Here is a 16175-nt window from a genome sequence, read left to right as displayed (position 1 = left end):
GAGTCCGAGCCCGCGTCGGGCTCTGTGCTGACAGCTCAGAGCCTGGAGTATACTTCGAATTCTGTGTCTCCCTCTCTCTCTGCCCCTCCCCTGCTCATACTCTGACTCTCTCTCACTCTCTCTGAAAAATAAATAAACGCTAAAAGAATTTAAAAATAAATAAATAAAATCCAGTACATGGTTTGACATGATATCTTTTTCCTCTGATACGAGAGTGGCAATGGCCCAGAGAAAAGCTGTTCCATCAGACCATGTCCTGAAATAAACGTGACAGCATGGAGCACAGCCATAGCTGACCACAATGGACATGCAGCAGTAGCTATAATGAATACACCTTTGTAGTTGTAAGTCACTAAAATTTTGGAGATATGAAGTTGTTTATAACTGTAGCATAACTTAGCTTACACTGATGCAGAAATAAGTGTCTGAAGAACAACAACAAAATAAAATAAACTAAACTATGTGTCAGTGGCTTCAAAGCCAGGTTGTAGGTAAAAAGGAACAGTTACCAAAGGTTGATTATATGGTAATTTATGTTATGAAATGGTGAGATGTTTTACAAAACTGTGCCTCTAATAACTTAAAGGGCAAATAACATTCCTAAATAGCTCATTGTTTTCATCTAAGAATTTTGCTCTTGGCCAATTGCTGTTGACTGCATTTGATAAGCTACATTTGACCAAGAGCTCAGAAAACATCAGCCAGTTGGCAAGAAATGAAAGGAAATAGGGAAAGACAAGACACTTAGGAATTTGAAGGGTTGAAAGATACAAGTGATTCTCACGTATAACCCATGAATGATAAAACTGAGATCGCTTTTTATGACAAAAGGAGCCAATGAAAATCCAGCTAGGTACAAATCGAGCATATCACCATTATATCCTTTGTTAAAACCCTTGAATTGATCATTGTGACACCTACTACATCTTGCATTGAGCAAATGGCTCTTGAAAGGAGACGAATGGTGTGGCACATGCAAGGGAGCATGATAGGCTCAAATACCTGAATTGAATGCAGAGAGAGAGGCATGCATGTCTATTGGCAAGCAGAGCTGTTGGATTCAAGTAGATAAGAAGCCAACTACATTTCTGAATGAGTGTACTGTCAAAAAACAAAAAACAAAAACAAAACACCACCTGGACTAAAAGAGACTGTGACTTCATGAGACTTGGGCCCCTAAATTTCTATGAGTAAAAAGTGACTAAGAATGTACCCCGGCCCCCAATGAGAGCATGATTTCTAATATTCTCTTCATATGTAGCCAAGGAGAATAATAGAAAGGGAGACTTCTCAGAGGGCAGAATTAGAGCCAGTGAAGAATTATGACCCTCAGAGTCATTCCCAGGGTGAAATCAGAGAATTATGAAGGAACATTCTCCACCCTCAGGTTAGGGGCCACTTACAACTTCCCAGTGTGATCTTAGACTTTTATGGATTAGTGACTACTGTAGCTCCCATTTTTTCCTCTTCTCAATGAAAATACCTATTACAGTTACAGGATCCTGCTCAGCCATAGAAAATTGGATGTGAATGGGCTTGATAACTTGTTAATAGGTCTCCAGACCAATGTAAAGACCATCACGAACCCCAGAATTTTGAGCCCAAGGCCATGACTAGTAGGATTATCTCCTGCGGGTAAAAGTGTTCTGTATGTGGGAGCTTGCAGAAGTGAGTATTTGTGATATTTGGTGTCCCTCCCTGAAAGCAGAGTATATTATCCCAACTGATCAATGTCATGCTTATACATATGACTTTCTTTGGTCAATGAAAAGAAGTGACAGGAACAGAGCCATAGCTAATCCTGATGCACATGAAGCATGGGCAAGAAATAAACATTCAGTCATTTGTTACTGTAGCATGACCTGGTCTATCCTGACTGATATATATTCATTAATTAAATTTTCAACCTTTGCTAAGTAATTACCAAATGTTGGGCACTTGAATTGCAAAGATGTCAGAGGAAAATAATTGCAGTAGAGCAAAAGGGCAACTGGTTATATCTAATCTGAGTGCACAAAACATTTTGAGAGTTCAGGACATGGAGCTAAAAAAATACACTTTTATTGCTTAGCATTAATCAAATACATATTTGTATGTGTGTATTATTAAAATTTTTTAAATGTTTATTTGTTTTTTTGAGAGAAAAAAGAGAGAGCATGGCGGGGGGAGGGAGGGCAGAGAGAGAGGGAGACACAGAATCCGAAGCAGGCTCAAGGCTTTGAGTTGTCAGCACAGAGCCTGATGCCGGGATTGAACTCACTGACCATGAGATCATGAACTGAGCTACCCAGGTGCCCCTGTATGTGTGTATATTTTTAAACTGTATGGATCAAGGAAGGGAGGGGAGTATTGCGACATTTGTAGTATACCTTTTAGATACATACTTTCTATCAAAGGTCGCGTTTTAGACTTGCAATAAAGCTTTCTTGCACTATTTCAAAAAAAAAGAAAAGAAGAAGAAAGAAAGAAAGAAAGAAAGAAAGAAAGAAAGAGAAAGGAAGGAAGGAAGGAAGGAAGGAAGGAAGGAAGGAAGAAAGGAAGAAAGAAAGAAAGAAAGAAAGAAAGAAAGAAAGAAAGAAAGAAAAAGAAAGAAAAAAGGAAAATGAAAATGCAAAAGCATCCTCAAAGCCCTGGCTGCTTTTGTTGCTGCTATTTTTAGCCTGCCCTGTTTTTGTCAGACTGGGTCCGTGCTGACTGCCTGGGGCAAGATGGCGTCCTTGGCAGAAGCAAGATAGTGTGGCGGGGATGTTTTTTAAAAAGCTGCACCTGGAGAACTCAGAGTGTGTAATGAGATAATTCTTACTTTTGAGGGGATTATGTTGTGAACTCTTAAAATTCAAGACTTTGAATTGAGGATATACCACAAATGCCCTTGATCAAGTGAAATAAGCACCCCTGGCCATCCTGGCCTTTCCTTCAAAGCAGTTTAGTCTGGGCACTCTACTGCTGATGGTGCACACTCCATAAAGGTCAGCGCTCACTGGATCTTTATTTGGAAAGATTATCCAAGCACCGCAGTGTCTTAGAGTTCAAGTTAAGTGACAGGTCAGAAGCAAATCCTGAACTGTACATCAAAGGAATATCTAGAAGGATGAGAAGGATTAATCTTGTTTCTTGGGTTCTTACAATCATTACACAGAACTGCTAATTAATTGTGATACAATCTTCCAAAAAGGTGCTGCTTTGTTGTTTTTTCTTATGTTTTGTTCAAGAATCAGGATGACTATCGTATAGTTTCTTGAATCCAGGTGAAGGGTGAAAGATGTGTAGTTTAATATTCTGAAACAGAAGCTTCCCCATATTTAGCATTGGCTTAGAGGAATCTGCTGCTAAGTTCCTAAGGTCCATTGAAGATGGTAGGAGTTAGACTCAGTCATCATCCCATATTCCTCATTTCTACCCTGACTTCTCCAAAATTGGTCATCTGCACATAATAATGTGTATTTCTAATTAGTGTTTTTTAGATTATCAGTTTCCCTTTTTATAGTAGATAGTGTCTTGAGACAACTCATACGTCTGAATTTTGCAAGGTCAAACGGTCTAACTCCCAGGATTGTTTCTTCACCTAGTTCTAAAAAAGCCAAGTCCTGGGGCGCTTGGATGGCTCAGTCGGTTGGGCGTCCGACTTCGGCTCAGGTCATGATCTCACGGTCCGTGAGTTTGAGCCCTGCTTCAGGCTCTGTGCTGACGGCTCAGAGCCTGGAGCCTGCTTCGGATTCTGTGTCTCCCTCTCTCTCTGACCCTCCCCCGTTCATGCTCTGTCTCTCAAAAAAAAACATTAAAAAATAAAAAAAATAAAAAAATAAAAAAGCCAAGTCCTTACTAATTGGTCATGCAAATCCGAACAGCAACTGACATTATGGTTCTCTTAAATTTCTTTTTTTCCTCTCACATAGAAAGTCCTTTTTCTTATTCTTTCTAATTAGAACATGATGGAAACATGTGTGTTACTGAGTTGACTCAATATGACATTGATTCTGTTAATATACTACTTTGGTTGTTGAATAAAGTTTTTTGCCTTTGAAAACCACCATCAGGTTCTAAAAGCCTTGTGCTTATCTTTCCTAAGGCAATTATTAATCAAAATCATTGTGTCATTGTATTCTATTACCAGGGTTTCTCCACTTAGTTAGAAAAATCTTTGGGGTGAAATTAAGTTTTTAAGAGGTAAAAGCTACTATGACTGCCATCATGAATGTAGACTAGACATTTTTATAGATTCAATATACCCCATACATCCCCTAAACATAGTGACCTGTTTAACATTATACTATTTCTTGTAGGAGGGTAAGGTACAGAATGCTAGCTATTTCACTGTGATGTAAAAAATGCCTTAGAAATATGAGCGAAATAAGGACCTCTGGATCCAAGATGGCAAATTTCCACACTCATTATTAAGGGTGTAATTACATTGGCATATGTCAAGACTTTTTCCAATAGTGACATTGGATGAGGTAACATCTTTGTCATGCCCTCTTCTGAACACTTTGCATGTTTTATTTTGTTGAATCTTTGCAAGTTTATTAAAAGGGTCTTATTAGTAACCCCATTTTTAAATAAGGAAGTGGGATACCCAAACAGTAAGTCATAGGTCTAGTTAGTGGCAGATCCCTGACTGAAGGTGGCAAAGGCATGTTTTCAATTCATTGAAGCAGTAGTTGATTAATATGTTGTGAGGTTGTAAACTACGTGCAAGTTGTGAAAAGGCATCATGCAAATGTCAGCAATTTTTAAAGAGGTTCTTTTCTGAAATATAAATATTCAAGACTTGCACAAGTGTGTGTATCACACCTCACTCTCTAAGATTACACTTAAGACTAGAAACCAGGATTCTGTACTTGAAAGCTTTCTAGTATTCAGTGAGGAAATATTCAAAAGAAGCCACAAAGAAATTAATCCCCCGGTTTGCCCCCGTTCATTCACAAGGGAAATTAAATTATTTTCCAAAATCTGGGTGAAAGATACCATGTAAGAGGCAGTAACACAGATTTGGTCAGAATAGAAAGCCCTGAGTCACAGGTTTAAACAACTAAGCTTCATTCTTAGAAAGCATGACTGCGACCGACCTGGAAATCTGTACAAATAATCTGCTGGCTTGCTTTACTAAGAGATAGCATTAAAGTCATAAACCCTTTAAGTAACAGAGTGCTACTTTTCCATGCCATGAACTGTATGTATAAATACAGTTGTATAAATACACGTGTGTTTTCCACTATCCTATCGAGCTATCCACAAATAGCTCGAGACATTTTAATTTTTTAAAAAAATTCTGCCTACAGCTAAATTCAGATGAACATATTAAACACAGTAAAGCCGTACACTAAATCCTAACTGTTGATGTATCTCCTTACAAAGCTGGATTGTGTGCTTATCTAAAAGGGACTGGTTATATAATGTCTTAACCTCTTTAGTGCAATAAAGATAGACATTATTGCACAGTCAGCCTTTGGGGTATTTCTTCTGTTTCCTCTTCTGCATCTTTTCTGAACGATGCCTATCCAGTTAAGCTTTTCTTAGACTATACATTAATGTTCCATAGAATTTTGAGAGATTTCAAAACTTCTCTCTGTACAACTCACTTATCTACCGGTAAGGCATGCCTACGCACACATGCACTCATGCTCACAGTACTTTAAGAGCATGAAGTTTCATGGGAAACATTACAGTCTAGTGATTAAGAAAAGGGCTCTGGAGTACAATTTCCTGAGTGTGGATCCTGTGACTGGCTTAGTACCCTTGGGCAAGTCACTTAAATTCTTTGACTCTCAATTTTCTCATACTTAAAATTGAAAAACCAGTAACAATGGTCATCTTAAGTGATTTTAACTAACATGTCCCAAGCACTTAACATGTGCCAGGTACTGTTCCAATCACTTTGTATATACACCAAATCATTTAATCCTCACCACAACCCTAAGAACTAGGTATTGTTATTATTATTATTATTATTTATCATTATCATTATTTTTATTATTATTATTTCCCCCTTTTTAGATAAAGAAATGGAGGCACAAACAAATTAATTCATTCAAGGTTGTCCAAGATACCTGCTTTGTCTTTATTTAAAATATTGATATTTTCTTCCTCACTGATCTATTTGGATTACTTTTGATTTTTAAAAATATGACATTACAATATTGTTTATCTTGATAACTGAATTTTTTATAATTTTTAAATATATTCATTTTTATTTTTTATTTATTTTGAGACAGACAGAGACAGCACGAGCAGGGGAGGGGCAGAGAAAGGGAGAGAGAGAATCCCAAGTAGGCTCCGTGCTGCCAGCATATAGCCTAATTCAGGGCTCAAACCCATGAAACTGTGGGATCATGACCTGAGCCGATACCAACAGTTGGACACTTTTAACCATCTGAGTCACCCAGACACCCCTGGTAATTGAGGGTTTTTTGTGCCTTTAAATTTTGTACCTGGTGTGAATGCCCCACTTGCCTCACCCTAATCCTGACCTTGAATTTCTTACATCCAAGGGTTACTGATGCAATCAAATACTTTGTGCTGCCAGTGGCCTGTTAAATGGTGGCTGTCACTATCATTGTTATTGTTTCATGTAAATGAGGAAAAAGAAGAGCTAAGTAATTTTTCTGAATAAGCAGATAATGACAGTTTGCAGAATTTTCCAGTTTTACCTCTCTTCACATAATAGTATATGACTTAAAAAATATGCTTTTATTACTACAGTTACCAAAATTTATGACACTTTCTCCTTTCCCAAAACACTTTTATAAATTACATATAATATTATACATGCTATATCTTATTATGTATATATTATGTATATATAATATATATATATACATATAATTTGAGTTTTACAACAAGAAGATTAGTAGGGAAAGTATTTTTTATCTTCTTTTTAATGTGTGAGAAAACAAAGACTCCGTGGGATTAAGTGGCTTGCTCACAGAACCTGGCTAACAAGTCATGAAAAGCCTTATGTTGTCTTTTGCACCCACTTAGGGGAAATTCTTGGTAATTGCATGAGCCAGACATGCTACTGGCCTAACATCTATATAATGTCAGTTCAGAAGTTTGCTGCACACTTCTGCCTAATCCTTTGTTCTTCTGTAGACAAAATGCTGGAGGGGATAGAATGGATGGGGAAATATTACCAATTACTGAATCCCACAGATCCCTTCTTTTCTCCTTGACGAAAGCATAAATGCTTGCTGCTTTTATTGAGAGCCAGAGTAGCAAGAACGCCAAATAGGAGTGGTGATTGCAGTTACAGTGAAGTAAAGAATTTAAAATTTTTATTTCTTCTTTGTTGCTTTTATGTTTTCAAGGTCATCTATAAAAAGCATGCATTAATATTGTAATTTTATTTGTGAAATAATATTTTTTTAAAAAACCTTTGAGTTTTTAGTTTGAGGGTCCTCAAGTCCCATTCTTCTTTTTTTAATGGTTATTTATTTATTTTGAAAGAGAGAGAGAGTATGAGAGAGAGGGGGAGGGGCAGGGAGAGAGAGGGACAGAGAGAGAGAGAGAGAGAGAGAGAGAGAGAGAGAATCCCAAGAAGGCTCTGTAGTGCAGAGTCCAATGTGGGGCTCAAACTCACAAACCGTGAGATCATGACCTGAGCCAAAATCAGGAGTCAGTGGCTTAACGAACTGAGCCACCCAGGTGCCCCAGTGTTTCTCATTTTGAATCAAAACACCACATTCATGAAATTTGGTTGAATTACAATTTACAACTATAGAAAAGTCAATGAATAGTTGATGTAAGATAAATTCTTTAAATTAACTGCCTTTCATAATTTAACACTAGCTGCTATTCACGGAGGATTTCTTTCATCAGAAGCATTACCAGAGACTAACAGGGAGGACACTGGAGTCAGATTGCCTGGCTTTGCATCTGGCAGGTTCTGTGACAGTAGGGAAGTTACTCAATCTGTCTAAATCTCAAATTTGCACTTCATAAAATGGGACAGTTAATATACATATCTCAGTCTCTTTGAGGATTAAGGTATTAATTTATTAAAGCACACAGAACAATGTGTGGCACATAGTAAGTATTCCAGATGTGTTAGCTATTATTATGAAGTGGTCAAAACTGAACAAAATGCTTTGTGATTACTGTAATGGAAATATAAGATAGATATTGATCCTCCATTTTTGTACACAAGGAAAACTCACACTCTACGAAATTTGTCTATAGCAGGGAATAAAAAGAGAGGTGTGACTTAGTTTCTTGTATGACCATCAACTGTATCTGATACACAGTCAACCAGTAATGACCTTATCCACTCACTCATCTACATGTACTTAATTCGGTATACCCATACCTCTACAAAAATACTGAAGAAGTACCACTTGACATATACAAACACCTAGGAACATTGAAGAAAGGTCTCAGGTCTTGTGGAAAGATTGGCATGAACAAGTCAGACACAATTTACCTTAGACTTTGTATGAAGCTCAGGACTTGGATTAAAGAAGAAATGGAAAAGTCAGTATGCGCAGAGAAATAGCACTCATAAGACAGGGTGACAGGATCATTTTACTATATTGCCAGTTTAAAGTGTGTCGTCTTCAAGTTTCATGAGCATATGGACTAACCTCAACTTTCTAAACACCACACCCTTAGTATTTACCATGGTAATGAACATAAAAGTTATTTAATTATTTAATAAGTATTAAGTGAATGAATGAAAATAAGCAGCATGTTTAGGGTACAGACGCACTGCAGCAAAGGTACAAAAGTCCCTTTTCTGACTTGACCCTTGCACAGAGTGGAAGAGAGTTCGGGAAGGAGCCATAATTTCACTTAGAGCAATTTATCTGACAGCTCTTTTATCCTTATGGTTAACGACTTTATTTTCACCTGCTTCAAATTAAGTTATAATTTAGACCCTAATTTCTCTTAACTCTCCTCTTTCCCCAAAGATTCAAAGAATTCTCTACCCAATATACCCTGAATTGATTTTCTATTATATAAAGAATATAAAACTGTGGAAAATAGTCAAAATGTTTAATGTTTTTAATGTAGTTTATTTCTATTAAATTTTTACATACATACAGTCCATTTTTTGTACAATTTTTCTCTCACCAGATGTGAAAAAGTGAGCAATTTCTTGAAGTTCATCAATTTCATTGTATTTTTTTTGCTCTCCAAAAGCAACTATTTTCAACTTTTTAAGCTAATTATTTGGGAGTTTACCACCATTTATCCTAATAAATGCCAATATCTTCCTTCTTAATTTTTCAGATTGGTTCATAACTTTTTAGACTTTCCACTGTGAAATACGAGGATTTGTCCTCTTGTTCATTCCCCGCACTTACTACTTCTTCCCCAAACATTTGCCTTGTTCCATGCACTGAATGTATTTATACGCTAATTTTTATTGAATCAACATTCATTGGATGTCTTATGACTATGTGAGTGCCAACCTATGTAGTATACTCTGATCATTTTTTATAACTTGTACAACTCACTACCTTACCTCATGAATAATTATATATCCTTTGAGTATTTTTCCATGTTATTATCACTAATTCAATACTAAAATTTACCACCTGTCCCAGTTGTGTAAATTTTCTCTCAGTACATTCAAACACTTGAGTACTTCAAACAGAAGGCTGTGCTGAGAGGCTTCGGACCTTCTTGAATCTGGAGTGGTTGCCGTGTGGGATCACTGACAGCTACTATTTTAGAACCTCTCTCACCATCATCCTGGGAGTGCCCTTTGCCTCTCTTATGCTTGATCCCCTTTCCTAAATTCCATATGTGTCACTTTCTTGGTTTACTTGCCCTTTTGATAAAACAAATCTTCCAACAGATTCCTTGTAAGTAGTGCAGAAAATGTAAATTATTTGAAGTATTATACATCTGAGAATATCTTCACTCATACTTAACAATTTGGTGTGAAATAGTTAAAAGTGCATATTTTTCAAGATATTAAAGATATAATTCTATTGGCTTATATTTTACAATGTAGTTTTAGAGATAGGGGCACCTGAGTGGCTCAGTCAGTTGAGCGTTCGACTCTTGATTTTGGCTCAGGTCATGATCTCACCATTCGTGAGTTTGAGCTCCATGTCAGGCTCTGTCATTGAAAGTGTGGAGCTTGCTTTGGATTCTCTCTCTCTCTCTCTCTCTCCCTTTCTTCCTGCCCCTCCCCTGCTCACTCATGCTCTCTCACTTTCTCTGTCTCAAAAATAAATAAACTTAAAAAATTAATAGATACTCTCCAATACTCTTCAAATGAATTCTTTACTCTTTAATTATTGAATTTTATCCCTCTCTCTCTCTTTTCCTTCCTACTATATTCCACATGTAGTATTTAACAATTTTGAAGACCCTTTGTAAAAAAATACAAAATTACAAATACAAAATTACATAGAATAATGAATATTTCTTTGAATGAAAAAACATATCACAACAAAACATAGGTTATAAAAAACTGTCCAGGAGCACCTGGGTGGCTCAGTCAGTTAAGCGTCTGACTTCCACTGGGGTCATGGTCTCGCAGTTCGTGAGTTCGAGCCCTGCATCGGGCTCTGTGCTGACAGCTCAGAGCCTGGAGCCTGCTTCGGGTTCTGAGTCTCCCTCTCTCTCTGCCCCTCCCCTGCTCATGCTCTTATCTCTCTGTCTCAAAAATAAATAAACATTAAAAAAAATTAAAAAAAAACTGTCCAATATCAAAATATAACCAAATGTAGAAAAATAATGTAATATTTTTATTCATTAGGTGCCTGACACACTTCTCATAGTTTTGTTCTGCATCATTTGTCTGTAAACATTTTGATCACCTACATATATAACAATAACTCTATGATATCCTTTTCTATAGTGAGAATAAGATAATTCAAACCTTTCTTCTAGTTGATCACATTGTGTTACTTTATCACTGGTCATTTAGAAAAGTTTCTTTCACATTTTTAAAAATTTTATTTATTTATTTTTGAGAGACAGAGAGAGTGTGAGCAGGGGAGGGGCAGAGAGAGGGAGACAGAGAATCTGAAGCAGACTCCTTGCTGTCAGAGCTGAGCCCATGTGGGGCTCAAACCCACAAACAGTGACATCATGATCTGAGCTGAAGTCAGATGCTCAACCAACTGAGCCACCTGGGTGCCCCTCTTTCAGGTTTATAGCTCATTGTTGTAATGTCACATAAACTTCTAGGATTGTTGTCAAATTTGGGATAAACTTCTACTGATTTCCTTTCATATATGAACTATAAAATTTCAGGGCATTATCAAGTGTATTCCTAACAGGAGAGGACTTTTGACTATTCATTGAGAATTACTGTATTTTCTGCTTATAATCCATGCATCTGATGGATGATGGAAGAATTTTCCACATTTCAGCTTCAAATTCCAGATTTGTCACCTTGCTAGGTGCCATAGGATAAAACTACAGTGCAGTATGACCTTTGGTTCCATACCTTTGTGTCAGGACACTGGGTAAGGCTGTTTAATATTAGCTTTATGGTAAGTCTACTTCTGGCACAAAGAATATTCAGATCAGGAAGGCTTCACAAGTAAATTCTTCCAATTAATGAAGAAGTGACATCAATCTTTTACAAACCCTCTAGCAAATAGACATAGAAGGAATACTTCCTAACTTGTTTTATGAGGCTAGTAAAATTTTTATGGTGAAACCTAACAAGGGGCATTGCAAGAAAGAAAAATTGCAGGCATCCTCTCATGATTATAATGAAACACTACTAAACAAAGTATTTTCAAACCAAATCTATTAATATGTAATAGAAACAAGTTGGGTTTATTCCAAGAATTCTAGGTCTAATCAAATATTGAAATCAATGTAATTCAACACATTAACAGAAAAGAAAAAAATCACATGACTCTCTCAATAGAGGCATAAATGCCTTTGTTGGAATATAACATTTACTTATAATAAAAAGCATGAGCAAACTAAGAAAAGAAGAAAATTTCCTTAATATGATAAAGGACATCTATAAAAACCTTAAAGCAAACTTAATGGTGAGATCAGGAATGAGCTAAGAAGGTCTACTAGTCAAAATTGTACTCAAGGTTCTAGCCAATGCAATAAGGCAAGAGAAAGAAATAAAGGATATGAGGATTAAAAAAGAAGTTATGTAACTTTTTATTCACATATGACACATTTTGTATGTAGAAAACCCAAATGAATCTACCTACAGGCCATTAGAATTTACAAGGGAATGTAACAACATTGCTAGATGTAAGATCCATATATAAAAGCAATTGTTTTTACATAACAATTAGATATTAAAAATTTTTAAGTTACAAATGCAGAAAAATATCTCATCAAATATCTATGAATTACAGATGTATAAAGCCTCTACAGAAAGACCTATAAAATGTGGTTCAGATATTAAAGAAGGTAGTTTGAATTGAGATATACACCATGTTCATGTACTAGAAGCCTCAATATAATGAAGGTTTGATTCCTCTCAAATCAATCTACAAACTTAGTGTAATTTCCATTAAAAAATCTTTCATCTCTTGTATCATTGACTGATGAGGTGGGTAAACATGGACAAGTTAACTTCTGTGTTTCAGTTTCTTCATCAGTTAAATGGGCCAGTAATAGCCTACCTCATAGGCTCGAGCAAAGTTATCACAGAGCTGACACAGTACCCTTATGGTTTTGTAAATTTGCAAAAATAAAATATATAAAATATATAAAATAAATATATATATTGACAACCAAAATCACAATTAAACCTAAAACCTGCAATACTCCAGTTATTTATCCATAATACCTTATTCATAAAATGGCACCTGAAAAGCAAAAAAAAATTTTTTTTAAATAAGATTTCTTTTGATGATTATAAAATCAGAGAAGGGATTTTAACTTGGGGAAATAGCTCCTCTAATGTCTAGGGAACTTTGATGAAATAACTCTGCCATCCATGATGTTCTATCTCTTTAGTGAGAAGACTGTTCTAACCTCCCAAATGCACTCTGTCTTTCACTTAACTAGTGTTGCAGGAGCTGTGTGGATCTTGTCTGTCAAAATGCTGTCTTTCCTGCTGACTTCTTCTTTCTTGAGATGCAGTCACTTTCTTTAGATGTCGTCAAAGTCTGCATTGGCCAAAGGCACATTGTGTCTTTAGCCTCAGAGCATTTTGTCTTCTCTATTATGTACTGATCTAATTAGGCCATTTCTCAGAATTCCCTGATACCTGACTGGCAAAGCCCACAAAGGACTGTGGAATTCTTCACTACAAATCCATAAGCATTCAGCCAGCACCTGTGTGGGCAATCTTCTGCAAAATGCAGCTTTTCTCAACTCAATTCCCATTTTAATATAGAAAATATGTATGCTTGAAACCCTGGAAATTATTTTAATGATAGTTAGGAAGTTTGCTCTCAAGTATTATTTATAACTTTAAAAGATGGCATCATGTTGATCATAATGATGAGGCAGATATACAAAGCAGCCTTTATAGGTTGTAGAAAAAGAGTGCGGATCCAGCAAAGACAGAAAGAGTTAAGTGCACAAATTCCACAACCAGCATGGCAGAGACAAGGGACTTGCCATTATGATTCTACCCATGCTGCATTTAAGACAATGGTTTGGTGCTAAAAGAAACTCCCACACTGGACTGTGGGAAGATATGGTCATCCCTCCTTATGTCAGATTCCATATTCTTTTCTTTGCCAACTTGGGGCACCTGGGTGGCTCAGTTGGTTAAGTGTCCAACTTCAGCTCAGGTCATGATCTCAAAGTTCATGAGTTTGAGCCCCGCATCAGGCTCTGTGCTGACAGCTCAGAACTTGGAGCCTGCTTCGGATTCTGTGTCTCCCTCTCTCTCTGCCCATCCCCCACTCACACTCAGTATCTCTCTAAAAAATAAATAAACATTAAAAATTTTTTTTAATCTAAATTATCTCTATCCTTCACTTGGAACACATTCTATGATCAGTTCCTTAACTGAAACCTATTCTTTTCTATTTTTAATTTAATTTAATTTTAATTTAGACGGAGAGAGATTGAGCAGGGAAGAGGGGCAGAGAGGAGAGAGAGAAAATCCACTGTGAGGCTCGATCCCCACAACCTTAGGATCATGACCTGAGCTGAAATCAGAGTCAGACACTCAACCAACTGATCCACCCAGGCACCCTGTAGTGAAACCAATTCTATGTGACAGTATACTTACATTTTATTTTATTATTGTTTTTTGCCTCTAAAAGATTAGTCATTCAGGTTAATGTTTCAAGAGGTGGTTAGCAAATTCATGTTCACTTTATTCACAGTATTCTTTGTTTTCTAAATTTCACCTTTGATCCCTCTCCATCTTTTAGATCATAGACCAATGAGTTCTCAACTTTAGTGAGGCACTAAAATGGGCTTCATTGGTCTGCTACAGAGAGGCATGCAGGATAACTTTTGTGTTAGAGAATTAGAGAGTTTAAAGAAGGCAACAGTAACTAGTAATTAGTAACTTTTTTTATACAGCATAGAAAGTGAGCTAGTGGGTGATAGTATTGGGAGAAGATGATTATATTCGTTTTCTAAGAAATTACCACAAACCTAGTGGTTTAAAACAACACAAGTTTATTATCTAATTTTCTGTAGGTAGAAGCCCAGGCATGTTGTGGCTGGATTCTCTGCTCGGGGTCTCATCAGGCTGAAATCAAGAGCTATGGTTTTCATATGGGGCCTGAGGTCTCAGTGGTTGTTGGGAAAGTTCATTTTCTTGAGGTTGTAGAACTGAGGTACCCATTTTCCTGGTAACCTTGCTAGGAATCATTCTTAGTTCTTAGAAGCTGCCTGCAGATCTTTGCCATGTGCTTCCCATAGGCAGTTCATGCATGGAGATTTGCTTTATTCTGGGCTAACCAGAGCACATCTTTCTCATTTTCTCTTTTCTGACCAGCCAGGAAAACTCTTTCATCAAGACAGACTCACCCAGGATATAACTTCCCCATCCTAAGGTCACAGATTTGGGAACTTAATTAAGTCTCAAGAATCCCTTTGTTTCAGTACACAAATTGATCTTTAATTGAACCACTGGGAGAAAGTGTGAGTATATCAGGGGACTGGAATACTGGGGACTTCTTGGTATTCTGCTTACCAAAATGATCTAGGAAGAAAGGGAAATTTTTTTCTAATGCTGTACATTTACAGTATAGAGAGAATGAACTTATTCTGACTGGTGGACATAAATGATGCAATTCACAGTCTAGGTGTTACGCTGCCTCTCAGTAGAGTTGTGGGCCAAGAGAATTTCCTCCCTAATGGTCTTACCCATTTCCTTTCCACTGATGGCAAGTTTACGCAGAAAACTTTACTTACAATGAAAAGAGGGGTCTCCGAGACTGCTGAAGTTGATATGCAATTTACAGATCTCTTAGCTAGCCCACTTTTCAAAAATAAACCTCATTATCGAAGTATTACATTTATACAGAAAAGCAACAAGATCATTAGTGTATATAGCTCAACAAATTATCCCAAAGTGAACATACCCACATAGCCACACCCAGCTCAAGAAATAAACAATTGCCAGCATCCAAAAGGCTCCCCAATGTCTCCTATCAGGCTCTATGCTTTCCTATCTCCCCAAGTTAACTACTTCTTTATCATTAGAAATTTACAATTGGTAACATTCTGTGCCTGACATCTTTAATTCAACATTATTTTTGTGCATTTCTATTGTAAGAATGTGCCACAGTGAATTTATCCATTCTCTTCCTGAGGAACCTTTGGGTTGATTCTAATTCTTGACTACAAATAATGGCTTCATGTGCTATGCACGCCTGCCTGTTATGCGTACTTCAAAAATAGAACTGGTTGGTTATAGAGCATGCATGAGACTCAGTGTGGCACTCACTCCTGAGGAGAATCCCCATCCTTAACTGGGTGTAATGTCTCTAGTTTGGAGACTCTCCTTTTACGATCTCCAGAGAATAAACTTTCACTTTTCTGCCAGAGTGGGGAGGCTCAGTCACCCAGCCTGTAGGAGTGAAGGAAATAATCTGATCTGGCTACTTCTTAGCTATAGTTTCAATTCATCCTCCTTATTTTAGCCAAGCCATCTCTCTTCATCCTATTCCAGAGTTACCTGGTGTTGTCAACTCCACAATTTTTGAGGTCTCACCATATAAATCAGATTGGTTTTCAGCTTTCTTTGCTACCAATTTTAAATCTACATTCCTTGGGTCTGCTGCCTTTTCCATCTTTCTTGTTTTCAAAATGTTGATGCT

Source organism: Acinonyx jubatus, chromosome F2 (genome assembly GCF_027475565.1).
Source record: "Acinonyx jubatus isolate Ajub_Pintada_27869175 chromosome F2, VMU_Ajub_asm_v1.0, whole genome shotgun sequence".
NCBI lineage: Eukaryota > Metazoa > Chordata > Mammalia > Carnivora > Felidae > Acinonyx > Acinonyx jubatus.
This window is presented reverse-complemented; position numbering follows the sequence as displayed.